Source organism: Pristiophorus japonicus, chromosome 1 (assembly GCF_044704955.1).
Source record: "Pristiophorus japonicus isolate sPriJap1 chromosome 1, sPriJap1.hap1, whole genome shotgun sequence".
In the NCBI taxonomy this organism is placed as follows: Eukaryota; Metazoa; Chordata; class Chondrichthyes; family Pristiophoridae; genus Pristiophorus; species Pristiophorus japonicus.
The window spans coordinates 476,182,394-476,202,831 of NC_091977.1; the positions used below are offsets into that span (position 1 = coordinate 476,182,394).

Genomic DNA, 20,438 nt, shown 5'->3' on the forward strand with positions numbered 1-20,438 from the left:
AGAAAAAAATGTAAACGTACCGTCACCCATTCCGTGTACTGTATAGTGACACATGTAATGTAATTTTGTTGAATGTACTACAAGGTATCCCGTATTGTACTTGATCTGAAAAGCAAATAAATGTATAGAACGGAACTGCCGTCAGCACCCAAATGTAATGTATGGGATTGCTGACCGCAGCTAAACATACTGAACTGCTTTTGAATGTACTGTACAAATTCTTTTGGCTTCTCTCACCTCATATATCCATCTTTGCAAAAATCAAGAAGTCTTGCTTCTGACATGGCAGAAAATGGTTTGCTGGGCTTTGGCCCATCTGCCGTGAACTCAGTGAGTGACACGTGAGATCACGTTTCTTTCTGGAGAATTGCCCTGAGCCAAAAGCAGAGTGGAGAATGCGGGCATCGATCCCGCTACCTCTCACATGCGAAGCAAGCGCTCTACCATTTGAGCTAATTCCCCAGTAGCTTCTTGCAGTTGAGCCTCGTTTGCTTCTCAGTCGCCTTTTCGCACTCGTCTCCAAGCTGCTCCACGACCATCAGAGAAAACCTATTTGAGGATTGGCCCACTCCTTCAATGCATTGTATCCAATCGACATTGCGGAGCAGCATCGAGCGAGCAACAGCAGGACGGGAAGCCACAGTAACGAAGAAAGAAGCCGAGAAGAGCACGAGACCACGGAAGGGAAGCGAGGTGACCGGCAAGTAGCGGCCGCCCTGTGTGTGAGGGAGCAGGCGAGAGCGCTGTCTGACTGATAGCCAACTTGTTTTGCCTGAAAGGGAGTGCTGAGTGCTTTGAAGTGTTGCTGCTCAATGGCACTCTCTGCTGGTGAGCAGACACAAATGCTCAAGCATAACAGCTGTGTGAAGGTGGATGCAGAGTGCATTAAGGTTTGAGACGAGAAAAGTGGTGTCCTGCGTCTTCAGGGCAACATGATGCATCATAAAGTGAAGAGAGCTGGTTTGAGTGAATTGCTGCTTAATCCAAAAGAACACCAGCTCCTTCGAGCCGGAATTGAACCAGCAACCTAAGGATAATCTTGCTGCATATTGCTACTACAGTCCTCTGCTCTACCAACTGAGCTATCAAAGGAAAGCTGCAAAGATGCTTCTGTGTGATGATTGTTTTCCCAGCGCATGTTGACGCATCTGGCCTCATGGAGTGGCCTCTGCGTCTTCAGTACCAGCCCATGCTGCAGCGCTGTGAGACTGTGAACCGCCAGCTACTCTTTACAGCCTGGAAAACGCGTGTGACTAACAATCACAAGAGTGTAGCTTTGACTTCTTATCAGGCTCGCAGATTTTTTGCAAGCTGTGCATTATGAATTTAAAGACCTTGCAAGCTGCCCTACTTGGTCGTGCTGCCTGGCGGCTTGCATGGCAAGTGCCTTCTTCGTGCAGCAGGCAGCGTATGTATCAGTCTGCTCAATCGAAGGTCCTGAGTTAAATGCTCAGAAAAGGAATCAATGCTAAAAAGTCGTTCTTTTAGCTTCTTTCACTTCATATATCCACCTTTGCAAAAATCAAGAAGTCTTGCTTATGACATGGCAGAAAAAAGTTTGCTGTGCTTTGACCCATCTGGCGTGAACTCAGTGACACGTGAGACCACGTTTCTTTCTGGAGAATTGCCCTGAGCCAAAAGCAGAGTGGAGAATGCGGGCATCGATCCCGCTACCTCTCACATGCTAAGCGAGCGCTCTACCATTTGAGCTAATTCCCCAGCAGCTTCTTGCAGGTTGCCCTCGTTTGCTTCTCAGTCGCCTTTTCGCACTCGTCTCCAAGCTGCTCCACGACCATCAGAGAAAACCTATTTGAGGACTAGCCCACTCCTTGTATCCAATCGACATTGCGGAGCAGCAGCGAGCGAGCAACAGCAGGACGCGAAGCCACAGTAACGAAGAAAGAAGCCGAGAAGAGCACGAGACCGCGAAAGGGAAGCGAGGTGACCGGCAAGTAGCGGCCGCCCTGTGTGTGAGGGAGCAGGCGAGAGCGCTGTCTGACTGATAGCCAACTTGTTTTGCCTGAAAGGGAGTGCTGAGTGCTTTGAAGTGTTGCTGCCCACGTCTGCGTGTTGCAGACTGGCGCAATCCAAGATCCAGGATTACGTGCTGAGGGACGCACTTAAAATTGGTACAGTCGCCGCAAAGGCACGGTGGGGAAGGGCCACAGTTTAAAGGCCTTCTGCCACGGTAAACCCGGGGGCAGGAATCAGTACACAACTCCCCTCGGGCTGTACTTGCAACTTCTTTTTCGTGTACATGGAGCACCATGATCTGCAAACACCTATGTAGTGCCATGTACAATGTAAGGTCTGTTTCGTAATGCACGTTGAAAAGAAAAAAATGTAAACGTACCGTCACCCATTCCGTGTACTGTATAGTGACACATGTAATGTAATTTTGTTGAATGTACTACAAGGTATCCCGTATTGTACTTGATCTGAAAAGCAAATAAATGTATAGAACGGAACTGCCGTCAGCACCCAAATGTAATGTATGGGATTGCTGACCGCAGCTAAACATACTGAACTGCTTTTGAATGTACTGTACAAATTCTTTTGGCTTCTCTCACCTCATATATCCATCTTTGCAAAAATCAAGAAGTCTTGCTTCTGACATGGCAGAAAATGGTTTGCTGGGCTTTGGCCCATCTGCCGTGAACTCAGTGAGTGACACGTGAGATCACGTTTCTTTCTGGAGAATTGCCCTGAGCCAAAAGCAGAGTGGAGAATGCGGGCATCGATCCCGCTACCTCTCACATGCGAAGCAAGCGCTCTACCATTTGAGCTAATTCCCCAGTAGCTTCTTGCAGTTGAGCCTCGTTTGCTTCTCAGTCGCCTTTTCGCACTCGTCTCCAAGCTGCTCCACGACCATCAGAGAAAACCTATTTGAGGATTGGCCCACTCCTTCAATGCATTGTATCCAATCGACATTGCGGAGCAGCATCGAGCGAGCAACAGCAGGACGGGAAGCCACAGTAACGAAGAAAGAAGCCGAGAAGAGCACGAGACCACGGAAGGGAAGCGAGGTGACCGGCAAGTAGCGGCCGCCCTGTGTGTGAGGGAGCAGGCGAGAGCGCTGTCTGACTGATAGCCAACTTGTTTTGCCTGAAAGGGAGTGCTGAGTGCTTTGAAGTGTTGCTGCTCAATGGCACTCTCTGCTGGTGAGCAGACACAAATGCTCAAGCATAACAGCTGTGTGAAGGTGGATGCAGAGTGCATTAAGGTTTGAGACGAGAAAAGTGGTGTCCTGCGTCTTCAGGGCAACATGATGCATCATAAAGTGAAGAGAGCTGGTTTGAGTGAATTGCTGCTTAATCCAAAAGAACACCAGCTCCTTCGAGCCGGAATTGAACCAGCAACCTAAGGATAATCTTGCTGCACATTGCTACTACAGTCCTCTGCTCCACCAACTGAGCTATCAAAGGAAAGCTGCAAAGATGCTTCTGTGTGATGATTGTTTTCCCAGCGCATGTTGACGCATCTGGCCTCATGGAGTGGCCTGTGCGTCTTCAGTACCAGCCCATGCTGCAGCGCTGTGAGACTGTGAACCGCCAGCTACTCTTTACAGCCTGGAAAACGCGTGTGACTAACAATCACAAGAGTGTAGCTTTGACTTCTTATCAGGCTCGCAGATTTTTTGCAAGCTGTGCATTATGAATTTAAAGACCTTGCAAGCTGCCCTACTTGGTCGTGCTGCCTGGCGGCTTGCATGGCAAGTGCCTTCTTCGTGCAGCAGGCAGCGTATCAGTCTGCTCAATCGAAGGTCCTGAGTTAAATGCTCAGAAAAGGAATCAATGCTAAAAAGTCGTTCTTTTAGCTTCTTTCACTTCATATATCCACCTTTGCAAAAATCAAGAAGTCTTGCTTATGACATGGCAGAAAAAAGTTTGCTGTGCTTTGACCCATCTGGCGTGAACTCAGTGACACGTGAGACCACGTTTCTTTCTGGAGAATTGCCCTGAGCCAAAAGCAGAGTGGAGAATGCGGGCATCAATCCCGCTACCTCTCACATGCTAAGCGAGCGCTCTACCATTTGAGCTAATTCCCCAGCAGCTTCTTGCAGGTTGCCCTCGTTTATTCTCAGTCGCCTTTTCGCACTCGTCTCCAAGCTGCTCCACGACCATCAGAGAAAACCTATTTGAGGACTAGCCCACTCCTTGTATCCAATCGACATTGCGGAGCAGCAGCGAGCGAGCAACAGCAGGACGCGAAGCCACAGTAACGAAGAAAGAAGCCGAGAAGAGCACGAGACCGCGAAAGGGAAGCGAGGTGACCGGCAAGTAGCGGCCGCCCTGTGTGTGAGGGAGCAGGCGAGAGCGCTGTCTGACTGATAGCCAACTTGTTTTGCCTGAAAGGGAGTGCTGAGTGCTTTGAAGTGTTGCTGCCCACGTCTGCGTGTTGCAGACTGGCGCAATCCAAGATCCAGGATTACGTGCTGAGGGACGCACTTAAAATTGGTACAGTCGCCGCAAAGGCACGGTGGGGAAGGGCCACAGTTTAAAGGCCTTCTGCCACGGTAAACCCGGGGGCAGGAATCAGTACACAACTCCCCTCGGGCTGTACTTGCAACTTCTTTTTCGTGTACATGGAGCACCATGATCTGCAAACACCTATGTAGTGCCATGTACAATGTAAGGTCTGTTTCGTAATGCACGTTGAAAAGAAAAAAATGTAAACGTACCGTCACCCATTCCGTGTACTGTATAGTGACACATGTAATGTAATTTTGTTGAATGTACTACAAGGTATCCCGTATTGTACTTGATCTGAAAAGCAAATAAATGTATAGAACGGAACTGCCGTCAGCACCCAAATGTAATGTATGGGATTGCTGACCGCAGCTAAACATACTGAACTGCTTTTGAATGTACTGTACAAATTCTTTTGGCTTCTCTCACCTCATATATCCATCTTTGCAAAAATCAAGAAGTCTTGCTTCTGACATGGCAGAAAATGGTTTGCTGGGCTTTGGCCCATCTGCCGTGAACTCAGTGAGTGACACGTGAGATCACGTTTCTTTCTGGAGAATTGCCCTGAGCCAAAAGCAGAGTGGAGAATGCGGGCATCGATCCCGCTACCTCTCACATGCGAAGCAAGCGCTCTACCATTTGAGCTAATTCCCCAGTAGCTTCTTGCAGTTGAGCCTCGTTTGCTTCTCAGTCGCCTTTTCGCACTCGTCTCCAAGCTGCTCCACGACCATCAGAGAAAACCTATTTGAGGATTGGCCCACTCCTTCAATGCATTGTATCCAATCGACATTGCGGAGCAGCATCGAGCGAGCAACAGCAGGACGGGAAGCCACAGTAACGAAGAAAGAAGCCGAGAAGAGCACGAGACCACGGAAGGGAAGCGAGGTGACCGGCAAGTAGCGGCCGCCCTGTGTGTGAGGGAGCAGGCGAGAGCGCTGTCTGACTGATAGCCAACTTGTTTTGCCTGAAAGGGAGTGCTGAGTGCTTTGAAGTGTTGCTGCTCAATGGCACTCTCTGCTGGTGAGCAGACACAAATGCTCAAGCATAACAGCTGTGTGAAGGTGGATGCAGAGTGCATTAAGGTTTGAGACGAGAAAAGTGGTGTCCTGCGTCTTCAGGGCAACATGATGCATCATAAAGTGAAGAGAGCTGGTTTGAGTGAATTGCTGCTTAATCCAAAAGAACACCAGCTCCTTCGAGCCGGAATTGAACCAGCAACCTAAGGATAATCTTGCTGCATATTGCTACTACAGTCCTCTGCTCTACCAACTGAGCTATCAAAGGAAAGCTGCAAAGATGCTTCTGTGTGATGATTGTTTTCCCAGCGCATGTTGACGCATCTGGCCTCATGGAGTGGCCTGTGCGTCTTCAGTACCAGCCCATGCTGCAGCGCTGTGAGACTGTGAACCGCCAGCTACTCTTTACAGCCTGGAAAACGCGTGTGACTAACAATCACAAGAGTGTAGCTTTGACTTCTTATCAGGCTCGCACATTTTTTGCAAGCTGTGCATTATGAATTTAAAGACCTTGCAAGCTGCCCTACTTGGTCGTGCTGCCTGGCGGCTTGCATGGCAAGTGCCTTCTTCGTGCAGCAGGCAGCGTATGTATCAGTCTGCTCAATCGAAGGTCCTGAGTTAAATGCTCAGAAAAGGAATCAGTGCTAAAAAGTCGTTCTTTTAGCTTCTTTCACTTCATATATCCACCTTTGCAAAAATCAAGAAGTCTTGCTTATGACATGGCAGAAAAAAGTTTGCTGTGCTTTGACCCATCTGGCGTGAACTCAGTGACACGTGAGACCACGTTTCTTTCTGGAGAATTGCCCTGAGCCAAAAGCAGAGTGGAGAATGCGGGCATCGATCCCGCTACCTCTCACATGCTAAGCGAGCGCTCTACCATTTGAGCTAATTCCCCAGCAGCTTCTTGCAGGTTGCCCTCGTTTGCTTCTCAGTCGCCTTTTCGCACTCGTCTCCAAGCTGCTCCACGACCATCAGAGAAAACCTATTTGAGGACTAGCCCACTCCTTGTATCCAATCGACATTGCGGAGCAGCAGCGAGCGAGCAACAGCAGGACGCGAAGCCACAGTAACGAAGAAAGAAGCCGAGAAGAGCACGAGACCGCGAAAGGGAAGCGAGGTGACCGGCAAGTAGCGGCCGCCCTGTGTGTGAGGGAGCAGGCGAGAGCGCTGTCTGACTGATAGCCAACTTGTTTTGCCTGAAAGGGAGTGCTGAGTGCTTTGAAGTGTTGCTGCCCACGTCTGCGTGTTGCAGACTGGCGCAATCCAAGATCCAGGATTACGTGCTGAGGGACGCACTTAAAATTGGTACAGTCGCCGCAAAGGCACGGTGGGGAAGGGCCACAGTTTAAAGGCCTTCTGCCACGGTAAACCCGGGGGCAGGAATCAGTACACAACTCCCCTCGGGCTGTACTTGCAACTTCTTTTTCGTGTACATGGAGCACCATGATCTGCAAACACCTATGTAGTGCCATGTACAATGTAAGGTCTGTTTCGTAATGCACGTTGAAAAGAAAAAAATTTAAACGTACCGTCACCCATTCCGTGTACTGTATAGTGACACATGTAATGTAATTTTGTTGAATGTACTACAAGGTATCCCGTATTGTACTTGATCTGAAAAGCAAATAAATGTATAGAACGGAACTGCCGTCAGCACCCAAATGTAATGTATGGGATTGCTGACCGCAGCTAAACATACTGAACTGCTTTTGAATGTACTGTACAAATTCTTTTGGCTTCTCTCACCTCATATATCCATCTTTGCAAAAATCAAGAAGTCTTGCTTCTGACATGGCAGAAAATGGTTTGCTGGGCTTTGGCCCATCTGCCGTGAACTCAGTGAGTGACACGTGAGATCACGTTTCTTTCTGGAGAATTGCCCTGAGCCAAAAGCAGAGTGGAGAATGCGGGCATCGATCCCGCTACCTCTCACATGCGAAGCAAGCGCTCTACCATTTGAGCTAATTCCCCAGTAGCTTCTTGCAGTTGAGCCTCGTTTGCTTCTCAGTCGCCTTTTCGCACTCGTCTCCAAGCTGCTCCACGACCATCAGAGAAAACCTATTTGAGGATTGGCCCACTCCTTCAATGCATTGTATCCAATCGACATTGCGGAGCAGCATCGAGCGAGCAACAGCAGGACGGGAAGCCACAGTAACGAAGAAAGAAGCCGAGAAGAGCACGAGACCACGGAAGGGAAGCGAGGTGACCGGCAAGTAGCGGCCGCCCTGTGTGTGAGGGAGCAGGCGAGAGCGCTGTCTGACTGATAGCCAACTTGTTTTGCCTGAAAGGGAGTGCTGAGTGCTTTGAAGTGTTGCTGCTCAATGGCACTCTCTGCTGGTGAGCAGACACAAATGCTCAAGCATAACAGCTGTGTGAAGGTGGATGCAGAGTGCATTAAGGTTTGAGACGAGAAAAGTGGTGTCCTGCGTCTTCAGGGCAACATGATGCATCATAAAGTGAAGAGAGCTGGTTTGAGTGAATTGCTGCTTAATCCAAAAGAACACCAGCTCCTTCGAGCCGGAATTGAACCAGCAACCTAAGGATAATCTTGCTGCATATTGCTACTACAGTCCTCTGCTCTACCAACTGAGCTATCAAAGGAAAGCTGCAAAGATGCTTCTGTGTGATGATTGTTTTCCCAGCGCATGTTGACGCATCTGGCCTCATGGAGTGGCCTGTGCGTCTTCAGTACCAGCCAATGCTGCAGCGCTGTGAGACTGTGAACCGCCAGCTACTCTGTACAGCCTGGAAAACGCGTGTGACTAACAATCACAAGAGTGTAGCTTTGACTTCTTATCAGGCTCGCAGATTTTTTGCAAGCTGTGCATTATGAATTTACAAAAACCTTGCAAGCTGCCCTACTTGGTCGTGCTGCCTGGCGGCTTGCATGGCAAGTGCCTTCTTCGTGCAGCAGGCAGCGTATGTATCAGTCTGCTCAATCGAAGGTCCTGAGTTAAATGCTCAGAAAAGGAATCAGTGCTAAAAAGTCGTTCTTTTAGCTTCTTTCACTTCATATATCCACCTTTGCAAAAATCAAGAAGTCTTGCTTATGACATGGCAGAAAAAAGTTTGCTGTGCTTTGACCCATCTGGCGTGAACTCAGTGACACGTGAGACCACGTTTCTTTCTGGAGAATTGCCCTGAGCCAAAAGCAGAGTGGAGAATGCGGGCATCGATCCCGCTACCTCTCACATGCTAAGCGAGCGCTCTACCATTTGAGCTAATTCCCCAGCAGCTTCTTGCAGGTTGCCCTCGTTTGCTTCTCAGTCGCCTTTTCGCACTCGTCTCCAAGCTGCTCCACGACCATCAGAGAAAACCTATTTGAGGACTAGCCCACTCCTTGTATCCAATCGACATTGCGGAGCAGCAGCGAGCGAGCAACAGCAGGACGCGAAGCCACAGTAACGAAGAAAGAAGCCGAGAAGAGCACGAGACCGCGAAAGGGAAGCGAGGTGACCGGCAAGTAGCGGCCGCCCTGTGTGTGAGGGAGCAGGCGAGAGCGCTGTCTGACTGATAGCCAACTTGTTTTGCCTGAAAGGGAGTGCTGAGTGCTTTGAAGTGTTGCTGCCCACGTCTGCGTGTTGCAGACTGGCGCAATCCAAGATCCAGGATTACGTGCTGAGGGACGCACTTAAAATTGGTACAGTCGCCGCAAAGGCACGGTGGGGAAGGGCCACAGTTTAAAGGCCTTCTGCCACGGTAAACCCGGGGGCAGGAATCAGTACACAACTCCCCTCGGGCTGTACTTGCAACTTCTTTTTCGTGTACATGGAGCACCATGATCTGCAAACACCTATGTAGTGCCATGTACAATGTAAGGTCTGTTTCGTAATGCACGTTGAAAAGAAAAAAATGTAAACGTACCGTCACCCATTCCGTGTACTGTATAGTGACACATGTAATGTAATTTTGTTGAATGTACTACAAGGTATCCCGTATTGTACTTGATCTGAAAAGCAAATAAATATATAGAACGGAACTGCCGTCAGCACCCAAATGTAATGTATGGGATTGCTGACCGCAGCTAAACATACTGAACTGCTTTTGAATGTACTGTACAAATTCTTTTGCTTCTCTCACCTCATATATCCATCTTTGCAAAAATCAAGAAGTCTTGCTTCTGACATGGCAGAAAATGGTTTGCTGGGCTTTGGCCCATCTGCCGTGAACTCAGTGAGTGACACGTGAGATCACGTTTCTTTCTGGAGAATTGCCCTGAGCCAAAAGCAGAGTGGAGAATGCGGGCATCGATCCCGCTACCTCTCACATGCTAAGCAAGCGCTCTACCATTTGAGCTAATTCCCCAGTAGCTTCTTGCAGTTGAGCCTCGTTTGCTTCTCAGTCGCCTTTTCGCACTCGTCTCCAAGCTGCTCCACGACCATCAGAGAAAACCTATTTGAGGATTGGCCCACTCCTTCAATGCATTGTATCCAATCGACATTGCGGAGCAGCATCGAGCGAGCAACAGCAGGACGGGAAGCCACAGTAACGAAGAAAGAAGCCGAGAAGAGCACGAGACCACGGAAGGGAAGCGAGGTGACCGGCAAGTAGCGGCCGCCCTGTGTGTGAGGGAGCAGGCGAGAGCGCTGTCTGACTGATAGCCAACTTGTTTTGCCTGAAAGGGAGTGCTGAGTGCTTTGAAGTGTTGCTGCTCAATGGCACTCTCTGCTGGTGAGCAGACACAAATGCTCAAGCATAACAGCTGTGTGAAGGTGGATGCAGAGTGCATTAAGGTTTGAGACGAGAAAAGTGGTGTCCTGCGTCTTCAGGGCAACATGATGCATCATAAAGTGAAGAGAGCTGGTTTGAGTGAATTGCTGCTTAATCCAAAAGAACACCAGCTCCTTCGAGCCGGAATTGAACCAGCAACCTAAGGATAATCTTGCTGCATATTGCTACTACAGTCCTCTGCTCTACCAACTGAGCTATCAAAGGAAAGCTGCAAAGATGCTTCTGTGTGATGATTGTTTTCCCAGCGCATGTTGACGCATCTGGCCTCATGGAGTGGCCTGTGCGTCTTCAGTACCAGCCCATGCTGCAGCGCTGTGAGACTGTGAACCGCCAGCTACTCTTTACAGCCTGGAAAACGCGTGTGACTAACAATCACAAGAGTGTAGCTTTGACTTCTTATCAGGCTCGCAGATTTTTTGCAAGCTGTGCATTATGAATTTAAAGGCCTTGCAAGCTGCCCTACTTGGTCGTGCTGCCTGGCGGCTTGCATGGCAAGTGCCTTCTTCGTGCAGCAGGCAGCGTATGTATCAGTCTGCTCAATCGAAGGTCCTGAGTTAAATGCTCAGAAAAGGAATCAATGCTAAAAAGTCGTTCTTTTAGCTTCTTTCACTTCATATATCCACCTTTGCAAAAATCAAGAAGTCTTGCTTATGACATGGCAGAAAAAAGTTTGCTGTGCTTTGACCCATCTGGCGTGAACTCAGTGACACGTGAGACCACGTTTCTTTCTGGAGAATTGCCCTGAGCCAAAAGCAGAGTGGAGAATGCGGGCATCGATCCCGCTACCTCTCACATGCTAAGCGAGCGCTCTACCATTTGAGCTAATTCCCCAGCAGCTTCTTGCAGGTTGCCCTCGTTTGCTTCTCAGTCGCCTTTTCGCACTCGTCTCCAAGCTGCTCCACGACCATCAGAGAAAACCTATTTGAGGACTAGCCCACTCCTTGTATCCAATCGACATTGCGGAGCAGCAGCGAGCGAGCAACAGCAGGACGCGAAGCCACAGTAACGAAGAAAGAAGCCGAGAAGAGCACGAGACCGCGAAAGGGAAGCGAGGTGACCGGCAAGTAGCGGCCGCCCTGTGTGTGAGGGAGCAGGCGAGAGCGCTGTCTGACTGATAGCCAACTTGTTTTGCCTGAAAGGGAGTGCTGAGTGCTTTGAAGTGTTGCTGCCCACGTCTGCGTGTTGCAGACTGGCGCAATCCAAGATCCAGGATTACGTGCTGAGGGACGCACTTAAAATTGGTACAGTCGCCGCAAAGGCACGGTGGGGAAGGGCCACAGTTTAAAGGCCTTCTGCCACGGTAAACCCGGGGGCAGGAATCAGTACACAACTCCCCTCGGGCTGTACTTGCAACTTCTTTTTCGTGTACATGGAGCACCATGATCTGCAAACACCTATGTAGTGCCATGTACAATGTAAGGTCTGTTTCGTAATGCACGTTGAAAAGAAAAAAATTTAAACGTACCGTCACCCATTCCGTGTACTGTATAGTGACACATGTAATGTAATTTTGTTGAATGTACTACAAGGTATCCCGTATTGTACTTGATCTGAAAAGCAAATAAATGTATAGAACGGAACTGCCGTCAGCACCCAAATGTAATGTATGGGATTGCTGACCGCAGCTAAACATACTGAACTGCTTTTGAATGTACTGTACAAATTCTTTTGGCTTCTCTCACCTCATATATCCATCTTTGCAAAAATCAAGAAGTCTTGCTTCTGACATGGCAGAAAATGGTTTGCTGGGCTTTGGCCCATCTGCCGTGAACTCAGTGAGTGACACGTGAGATCACGTTTCTTTCTGGAGAATTGCCCTGAGCCAAAAGCAGAGTGGAGAATGCGGGCATCGATCCCGCTACCTCTCACATGCGAAGCAAGCGCTCTACCATTTGAGCTAATTCCCCAGTAGCTTCTTGCAGTTGAGCCTCGTTTGCTTCTCAGTCGCCTTTTCGCACTCGTCTCCAAGCTGCTCCACGACCATCAGAGAAAACCTATTTGAGGATTGGCCCACTCCTTCAATGCATTGTATCCAATCGACATTGCGGAGCAGCATCGAGCGAGCAACAGCAGGACGGGAAGCCACAGTAACGAAGAAAGAAGCCGAGAAGAGCACGAGACCACGGAAGGGAAGCGAGGTGACCGGCAAGTAGCGGCCGCCCTGTGTGTGAGGGAGCAGGCGAGAGCGCTGTCTGACTGATAGCCAACTTGTTTTGCCTGAAAGGGAGTGCTGAGTGCTTTGAAGTGTTGCTGCTCAATGGCACTCTCTGCTGGTGAGCAGACACAAATGCTCAAGCATAACAGCTGTGTGAAGGTGGATGCAGAGTGCATTAAGGTTTGAGACGAGAAAAGTGGTGTCCTGCGTCTTCAGGGCAACATGATGCATCATAAAGTGAAGAGAGCTGGTTTGAGTGAATTGCTGCTTAATCCAAAAGAACACCAGCTCCTTCGAGCCGGAATTGAACCAGCAACCTAAGGATAATCTTGCTGCATATTGCTACTACAGTCCTCTGCTCCACCAACTGAGCTATCAAAGGAAAGCTGCAAAGATGCTTCTGTGTGATGATTGTTTTCCCAGCGCATGTTGACGCATCTGGCCTCATGGAGTGGCCTGTGCGTCTTCAGTACCAGCCCATGCTGCAGCGCTGTGAGACTGTGAACCGCCAGCTACTCTTTACAGCCTGGAAAACGCGTGTGACTAACAATCACAAGAGTGTAGCTTTGACTTCTTATCAGGCTCGCAGATTTTTTGCAAGCTGTGCATTATGAATTTAAAGACCTTGCAAGCTGCCCTACTTGGTCGTGCTGCCTGGCGGCTTGCATGGCAAGTGCCTTCTTCGTGCAGCAGGCAGCGTATGTATCAGTCTGCTCAATCGAAGGTCCTGAGTTAAATGCTCAGAAAAGGAATCAATGCTAAAAAGTCGTTCTTTTAGCTTCTTTCACTTCATATATCCACCTTTGCAAAAATCAAGAAGTCTTGCTTATGACATGGCAGAAAAAAGTTTGCTGTGCTTTGACCCATCTGGCGTGAACTCAGTGACACGTGAGACCACGTTTCTTTCTGGAGAATTGCCCTGAGCCAAAAGCAGAGTGGAGAATGCGGGCATCAATCCCGCTACCTCTCACATGCTAAGCGAGCGCTCTACCATTTGAGCTAATTCCCCAGCAGCTTCTTGCAGGTTGCCCTCGTTTATTCTCAGTCGCCTTTTCGCACTCGTCTCCAAGCTGCTCCACGACCATCAGAGAAAACCTATTTGAGGACTAGCCCACTCCTTGTATCCAATCGACATTGCGGAGCAGCAGCGAGCGAGCAACAGCAGGACGCGAAGCCACAGTAACGAAGAAAGAAGCCGAGAAGAGCACGAGACCACGGAAGGGAAGCGAGGTGACCGGCAAGTAGCAGCCGCCCTGTGTGTGAGGGAGCAGGCGAGAGCGCTGTCTGACTGATAGCCAACTTGTTTTGCCTGAAAGGGAGTGCTGAGTGCTTTGAAGTGTTGCTGCCCACGTCTGCGTGTTGCAGACTGGCGCAATCCAAGATCCAGGATTACGTGCTGAGGGACGCACTTAAAATTGGTACAGTCGCCGCAAAGGCACGGTGGGGAAGGGCCACAGTTTAAAGGCCTTCTGCCACGGTAAACCCGGGGGCAGGAATCAGTACACAACTCCCCTCGGGCTGTACTTGCAACTTCTTTTTCGTGTACATGGAGCACCATGATCTGCAAACACCTATGTAGTGCCATGTACAATGTAAGGTCTGTTTCGTAATGCATGTTGAAAAGAAAAAAATGTAAACGTACCGTCACCCATTCCGTGTACTGTATAGTGACACATGTAATGTAATTTTGTTGAATGTACTACAAGGTATCCCGTATTGTACTTGATCTGAAAAGCAAATAAATGTATAGAACGGAACTGCCGTCAGCACCCAAATGTAATGTATGGGATTGCTGACCGCAGCTAAACATACTGAACTGCTTTTGAATGTACTGTACAAATTCTTTTGGCTTCTCTCACCTCATATATCCATCTTTGCAAAAATCAAGAAGTCTTGCTTCTGACATGGCAGAAAATGGTTTGCTGGGCTTTGGCCCATCTGCCGTGAACTCAGTGAGTGACACGTGAGATCACGTTTCTTTCTGGAGAATTGCCCTGAGCCAAAAGCAGAGTGGAGAATGCGGGCATCGATCCCGCTACCTCTCACATGCGAAGCAAGCGCTCTACCATTTGAGCTAATTCCCCAGTAGCTTTTTGCAGTTGAGCCTCGTTTGCTTCTCAGTCGCCTTTTCGCACTCGTCTCCAAGCTGCTCCACGACCATCAGAGAAAACCTATTTGAGGATTGGCCCACTCCTTCAATGCATTGTATCCAATCGACATTGCGGAGCAGCATCGAGCGAGCAACAGCAGGACGGGAAGCCACAGTAACGAAGAAAGAAGCCGAGAAGAGCACGAGACCACGGAAGGGAAGCGAGGTGACCGGCAAGTAGCGGCCGCCCTGTGTGTGAGGGAGCAGGCGAGAGCGCTGTCTGACTGATAGCCAACTTGTTTTGCCTGAAAGGGAGTGCTGAGTGCTTTGAAGTGTTGCTGCTCAATGGCACTCTCTGCTGGTGAGCAGACACAAATGCTCAAGCATAACAGCTGTGTGAAGGTGGATGCAGAGTGCATTAAGGTTTGAGACGAGAAAAGTGGTGTCCTGCGTCTTCAGGGCAACATGATGCATCATAAAGTGAAGAGAGCTGGTTTGAGTGAATTGCTGCTTAATCCAAAAGAACACCAGCTCCTTCGAGCCGGAATTGAACCAGCAACCTAAGGATAATCTTGCTGCATATTGCTACTACAGTCCTCTGCTCCACCAACTGAGCTATCAAAGGAAAGCTGCAAAGATGCTTCTGTGTGATGATTGTTTTCCCAGCGCATGTTGACGCATCTGGCCTCATGGAGTGGCCTGTGCGTCTTCAGTACCAGCCCATGCTGCAGCGCTGTGAGACTGTGAACCGCCAGCTACTCTTTACAGCCTGGAAAACGCGTGTGACTAACAATCACAAGAGTGTAGCTTTGACTTCTTATCAGGCTCGCAGATTTTTTGCAAGCTGTGCATTATGAATTTAAAGGCCTTGCAAGCTGCCCTACTTGGTCGTGCTGCCTGGCGGCTTGCATGGCAAGTGCCTTCTTCGTGCAGCAGGCAGCGTATGTATCAGTCTGCTCAATCGAAGGTCCTGAGTTAAATGCTCAGAAAAGGAATCAGTGCTAAAAAGTCGTTCTTTTAGCTTCTTTCACTTCATATATCCACCTTTGCAAAAATCAAGAAGTCTTGCTTATGACATGGCAGAAAAAAGTTTGCTGTGCTTTGACCCATCTGGCGTGAACTCAGTGACACGTGAGACCACGTTTCTTTCTGGAGAATTGCCCTGAGCCAAAAGCAGAGTGGAGAATGCGGGCATCGATCCCGCTACCTCTCACATGCTAAGCGAGCGCTCTACCATTTGAGCTAATTCCCCAGCAGCTTCTTGCAGGTTGCCCTCGTTTGCTTCTCAGTCGCCTTTTCGCACTCGTCTCCAAGCTGCTCCACGACCATCAGAGAAAACCTATTTGAGGACTAGCCCACTCCTTGTATCCAATCGACATTGCGGAGCAGCAGCGAGCGAGCAACAGCAGGACGCGAAGCCACAGTAACGAAGAAAGAAGCCGAGAAGAGCACGAGACCGCGAAAGGGAAGCGAGGTGACCGGCAAGTAGCGGCCGCCCTGTGTGTGAGGGAGCAGGCGAGAGCGCTGTCTGACTGATAGCCAACTTGTTTTGCCTGAAAGGGAGTGCTGAGTGCTTTGAAGTGTTGCTGCCCACGTCTGCGTGTTGCAGACTGGCGCAATCCAAGATCCAGGATTACGTGCTGAGGGACGCACTTAAAATTGGTACAGTCGCCGCAAAGGCACGGTGGGGAAGGGCCACAGTTTAAAGGCCTTCTGCCACGGTAAACCCGGGGGCAGGAATCAGTACACAACTCCCCTCGGGCTGTACTTGCAACTTCTTTTTCGTGTACATGGAGCACCATGATCTGCAAACACCTATGTAGTGCCATGTACAATGTAAGGTCTGTTTCGTAATGCACGTTGAAAAGAAAAAAATGTAAACGTACCGTCACCCATTCCGTGTACTGTATAGTGACACATGTAATGTAATTTTGTTGAATGTACTACAAGGTATCCCGTATTGTACTTGATCTGAAAAGCAAATAAATATATAGAACGGAACTGCCGTCAGCACCCAAATGTAATGTATGGGATTGCTGACCGCAGCTAAACATACTGAACTGCTTTTGAATGTACTGTACAAATTCTTTTGGCTTCTCTCACCTCATATATCCATCTTTGCAAAAATCAAGAAGTCTTGCTTCTGACATGGCAGAAAATGGTTTGCTGGGCTTTGGCCCATCTGCCGTGAACTCAGTGAGTGACACGTGAGATCACGTTTCTTTCTGGAGAATTGCCCTGAGCCAAAAGCAGAGTGGAGAATGCGGGCATCGATCCCGCTACCTCTCACATGCGAAGCAAGCGCTCTACCATTTGAGCTAATTCCCCAGTAGCTTCTTGCAGTTGAGCCTCGTTTGCTTCTCAGTCGCCTTTTCGCACTCGTCTCCAAGCTGCTCCACGACCATCAGAGAAAACCTATTTGAGGATTGGCCCACTCCTTCAATGCATTGTATCCAATCGACATTGCGGAGCAGCATCGAGCGAGCAACAGCAGGACGGGAAGCCACAGTAACGAAGAAAGAAGCCGAGAAGAGCACGAGACCACGGAAGGGAAGCGAGGTGACCGGCAAGTAGCGGCCGCCCTGTGTGTGAGGGAGCAGGCGAGAGCGCTGTCTGACTGATAGCCAACTTGTTTTGCCTGAAAGGGAGTGCTGAGTGCTTTGAAGTGTTGCTGCTCAATGGCACTCTCTGCTGGTGAGCAGACACAAATGCTCAAGCATAACAGCTGTGTGAAGGTGGATGCAGAGTGCATTAAGGTTTGAGACGAGAAAAGTGGTGTCCTGCGTCTTCAGGGCAACATGATGCATCATAAAGTGAAGAGAGCTGGTTTGAGTGAATTGCTGCTTAATCCAAAAGAACACCAGCTCCTTCGAGCCGGAATTGAACCAGCAACCTAAGGATAATCTTGCTGCATATTGCTACTACAGTCCTCTGCTCCACCAACTGAGCTATCAAAGGAAAGCTGCAACGATGTTTCTGTGTGATGATTGTTTTCCCAGCGCATGTTGACGCATCTGGCCTCATGGAGTGGCCTGTGCGTCTTCAGTACCAGCCCATGCTGCAGCGCTGTGAGACTGTGAACCGCCAGCTACTCTTTACAGCCTGGAAAACGCGTGTGACTAACAATCACAAGAGTGTAGCTTTGACTTCTTATCAGGCTCGCAGATTTTTTGCAAGCTGTGCATTATGAATTTAAAGACCTTGCAAGCTGCCCTACTTGGTCGTGCTGCCTGGCGGCTTGCATGGCAAGTGCCTTCTTCGTGCAGCAGGCAGCGTATGTATCAGTCTGCTCAATCGAAGGTCCTGAGTTAAATGCTCAGAAAAGGAATCAATGCTAAAAAGTCGTTCTTTTAGCTTCTTTCACTTCATATATCCACCTTTGCAAAAATCAAGAAGTCTTGCTTATGACATGGCAGAAAAAAGTTTGCTGTGCTTTGACCCATCTGGCGTGAACTCAGTGACACGTGAGACCACGTTTCTTTCTGGAGAATTGCCCTGAGCCAAAAGCAGAGTGGAGAATGCGGGCATCGATCCCGCTACCTCTCACATGCTAAGCGAGCGCTCTACCATTTGAGCTAATTCCCCAGCAGCTTCTTGCAGGTTGCCCTCGTTTGCTTCTCAGTCGCCTTTTCGCACTCGTCTCCAAGCTGCTCCACGACCATCAGAGAAAACCTATTTGAGGACTAGCCCACTCCTTGTATCCAATCGACATTGCGGAGCAGCAGCGAGCGAGCAACAGCAGGACGCGAAGCCACAGTAACGAAGAAAGAAGCCGAGAAGAGCACGAGACCGCGAAAGGGAAGCGAGGTGACCGGCAAGTAGCGGCCGCCCTGTGTGTGAGGGAGCAGGCGAGAGCGCTGTCTGACTGATAGCCAACTTGTTTTGCCTGAAAGGGAGTGCTGAGTGCTTTGAAGTGTTGCTGCCCACGTCTGCGTGTTGCAGACTGGCGCAATCCAAGATCCAGGATTACGTGCTGAGGGACGCACTTAAAATTGGTACAGTCGCCGCAAAGGCATGGTGGGGAAGGGCCACAGTTTAAAGGCCTTCTGCCACGGTAAACCCGGGGGCAGGAATCAGTACACAACTCCCCTCGGGCTGTACTTGCAACTTCTTTTTCGTGTACATGGAGCACCATGATCTGCAAACACCTATGTAGTGCCATGTACAATGTAAGGTCTGTTTCGTAATGCACGTTGAAAAGAAAAAAATGTAAACGTACCGTCACCCATTCCGTGTACTGTATAGTGACACATGTAATGTAATTTTGTTGAATGTACTACAAGGTATCCCGTATTGTACTTGATCTGAAAAGCAAGGAAATGTATAGAACGGAACTGCCGTCAGCACCCAAATGTAATGTATGGGATTGCTGACCGCAGCTAAACATACTGAACTGCTTTTGAATGTACTGTACAAATTCTTTTGGCTTCTCTCACCTCATATATCCATCTTTGCAAAAATCAAGAAGTCTTGCTTCTGACATGGCAGAAAATGGTTTGCTGGGCTTTGGCCCATCTGCCGTGAACTCAGTGAGTGACACGTGAGATCACGTTTCTTTCTGGAGAATTGCCCTGAGCCAAAAGCAGAGTGGAGAATGCGGGCATCGATCCCGCTACCTCTCACATGCGAAGCAAGCGCTCTACCATTTGAGCTAATTCCCCAGTAGCTTCTTGCAGTTGAGCCTCGTTTGCTTCTCAGTCGCCTTTTCGCACTCGTCTCCAAGCTGCTCCACGACCATCAGAGAAAACCTATTTGAGGATTGGCCCACTCCTTCAATGCATTGTATCCAATCGACATTGCGGAGCAGCATCGAGCGAGCAACAGCAGGACGGGAAGCCACAGTAACGAAGAAAGAAGCCGAGAAGAGCACGAGACCACGGAAGGGAAGCGAGGTGACCGGCAAGTAGCGGCCGCCCTGTGTGTGAGGGAGCAGGCGAGAGCGCTGTCTGACTGATAGCCAACTTGTTTTGCCTGAAAGGGAGTGCTGAGTGCTTTGAAGTGTTGCTGCTCAATGGCACTCTCTGCTGGTGAGCAGACACAAATGCTCAAGCATAACAGCTGTGTGAAGGTGGATGCAGAGTGCATTAAGGTTTGAGACGAGAAAAGTGGTGTCCTGCGTCTTCAGGGCAACATGATGCATCATAAAGTGAAGAGAGCTGGTTTGAGTGAATTGCTGCTTAATTCAAAAGAACACCAGCTCCTTCGAGCCGGAATTGAACCAGCAACCTAAGGATAATCTTGCTGCATATTGCTACTACAGTCCTCTGCTCTACCAACTGAGCTATCAAAGGAAAGCTGCAAAGATGCTTCTGTGTGATGATTGTTTTCCCAGCGCATGTTGACGCATCTGGCCTCATGGAGTGGCCTCTGCGTCTTCAGTACCAGCCCATGCTGCAGCGCTGTGAGACTGTGAACCGCCAGCTACTCTTTACAGCCTGGAAAACGCGTGTGACTAACAATCACAAGAGTGTAGCTTTGACTTCTTATCAGGCTCGCAGATTTTTTGCAAGCTGTGCATTATGAATTTAAAGGCCTTGCAAGCTGCCCTACTTGGTCGTGCTGCCTGGCGGCTTGCATGGCAAGTGCCTTCTTCGTGCAGCAGGCAGCGTATGTATCAGTCTGCTCAATCGAAGGTCCTGAGTTAAATGCTCAGAAAAGGAATCAATGCTAAAAAGTCGTTCTTTTAGCTTCTTTCACTTCATATATCCACCTTTGCAAAAATCAAGAAGTCTTGCTTATGACATGGCAGAAAAAAGTTTGCTGTGCTTTGACCCATCTGGCGTGAACTCAGTGACACGTGAGACCACGTTTCTTTCTGGAGAATTGCCCTGAGCCAAAAGCAGAGTGGAGAATGCGGGCATCGATCCCGCTACCTCTCACATGCTAAGCGAGCGCTCTACCATTTGAGCTAATTCCCCAGCAGCTTCTTGCAGGTTGCCCTCGTTTGCTTCTCAGTCGCCTTTTCGCACTCGTCTCCA

General features: G+C 49.2%; 9 non-coding genes across 9 annotated transcripts; all 9 read right to left on the reverse strand.

The window, feature by feature from the left end:
• Positions 1 to 999: 999 nt before the first annotated feature.
• On the reverse strand, positions 1,000 to 1,092 carry trnay-gua (transfer RNA tyrosine (anticodon GUA)). Its single transcript has 2 exons — positions 1,056 to 1,092; positions 1,000 to 1,035 (listed from the first exon to the last, which is right to left on the reverse strand). It is a non-coding gene; the product is annotated as a tRNA-Tyr (tRNA).
• A 2,240-nt stretch (positions 1,093 to 3,332) lies between these two features.
• On the reverse strand, positions 3,333 to 3,425 carry trnay-gua (transfer RNA tyrosine (anticodon GUA)). Its single transcript has 2 exons — positions 3,389 to 3,425; positions 3,333 to 3,368 (listed from the first exon to the last, which is right to left on the reverse strand). It is a non-coding gene; the product is annotated as a tRNA-Tyr (tRNA).
• A 2,235-nt stretch (positions 3,426 to 5,660) lies between these two features.
• On the reverse strand, positions 5,661 to 5,753 carry trnay-gua (transfer RNA tyrosine (anticodon GUA)). The gene is made up of 2 exons: positions 5,717 to 5,753; positions 5,661 to 5,696 (listed from the first exon to the last, which is right to left on the reverse strand). It is a non-coding gene; the product is annotated as a tRNA-Tyr (tRNA).
• Positions 5,754 to 7,993: 2,240 nt separating this feature from the next.
• trnay-gua (transfer RNA tyrosine (anticodon GUA)) lies at positions 7,994 to 8,086 on the reverse strand. The gene is made up of 2 exons: positions 8,050 to 8,086; positions 7,994 to 8,029 (listed from the first exon to the last, which is right to left on the reverse strand). It is a non-coding gene; the product is annotated as a tRNA-Tyr (tRNA).
• A 2,241-nt stretch (positions 8,087 to 10,327) lies between these two features.
• trnay-gua (transfer RNA tyrosine (anticodon GUA)) lies at positions 10,328 to 10,420 on the reverse strand. The gene is made up of 2 exons: positions 10,384 to 10,420; positions 10,328 to 10,363 (listed from the first exon to the last, which is right to left on the reverse strand). It is a non-coding gene; the product is annotated as a tRNA-Tyr (tRNA).
• A 2,240-nt stretch (positions 10,421 to 12,660) lies between these two features.
• On the reverse strand, positions 12,661 to 12,753 carry trnay-gua (transfer RNA tyrosine (anticodon GUA)). The gene is made up of 2 exons: positions 12,717 to 12,753; positions 12,661 to 12,696 (listed from the first exon to the last, which is right to left on the reverse strand). It is a non-coding gene; the product is annotated as a tRNA-Tyr (tRNA).
• Positions 12,754 to 14,992: 2,239 nt separating this feature from the next.
• On the reverse strand, positions 14,993 to 15,085 carry trnay-gua (transfer RNA tyrosine (anticodon GUA)). Its single transcript has 2 exons — positions 15,049 to 15,085; positions 14,993 to 15,028 (listed from the first exon to the last, which is right to left on the reverse strand). It is a non-coding gene; the product is annotated as a tRNA-Tyr (tRNA).
• A 2,240-nt stretch (positions 15,086 to 17,325) lies between these two features.
• On the reverse strand, positions 17,326 to 17,418 carry trnay-gua (transfer RNA tyrosine (anticodon GUA)). Its single transcript has 2 exons — positions 17,382 to 17,418; positions 17,326 to 17,361 (listed from the first exon to the last, which is right to left on the reverse strand). It is a non-coding gene; the product is annotated as a tRNA-Tyr (tRNA).
• Positions 17,419 to 19,658: 2,240 nt separating this feature from the next.
• trnay-gua (transfer RNA tyrosine (anticodon GUA)) lies at positions 19,659 to 19,751 on the reverse strand. The gene is made up of 2 exons: positions 19,715 to 19,751; positions 19,659 to 19,694 (listed from the first exon to the last, which is right to left on the reverse strand). It is a non-coding gene; the product is annotated as a tRNA-Tyr (tRNA).
• Between the last annotated feature and the right edge of the window lie 687 nt (positions 19,752 to 20,438).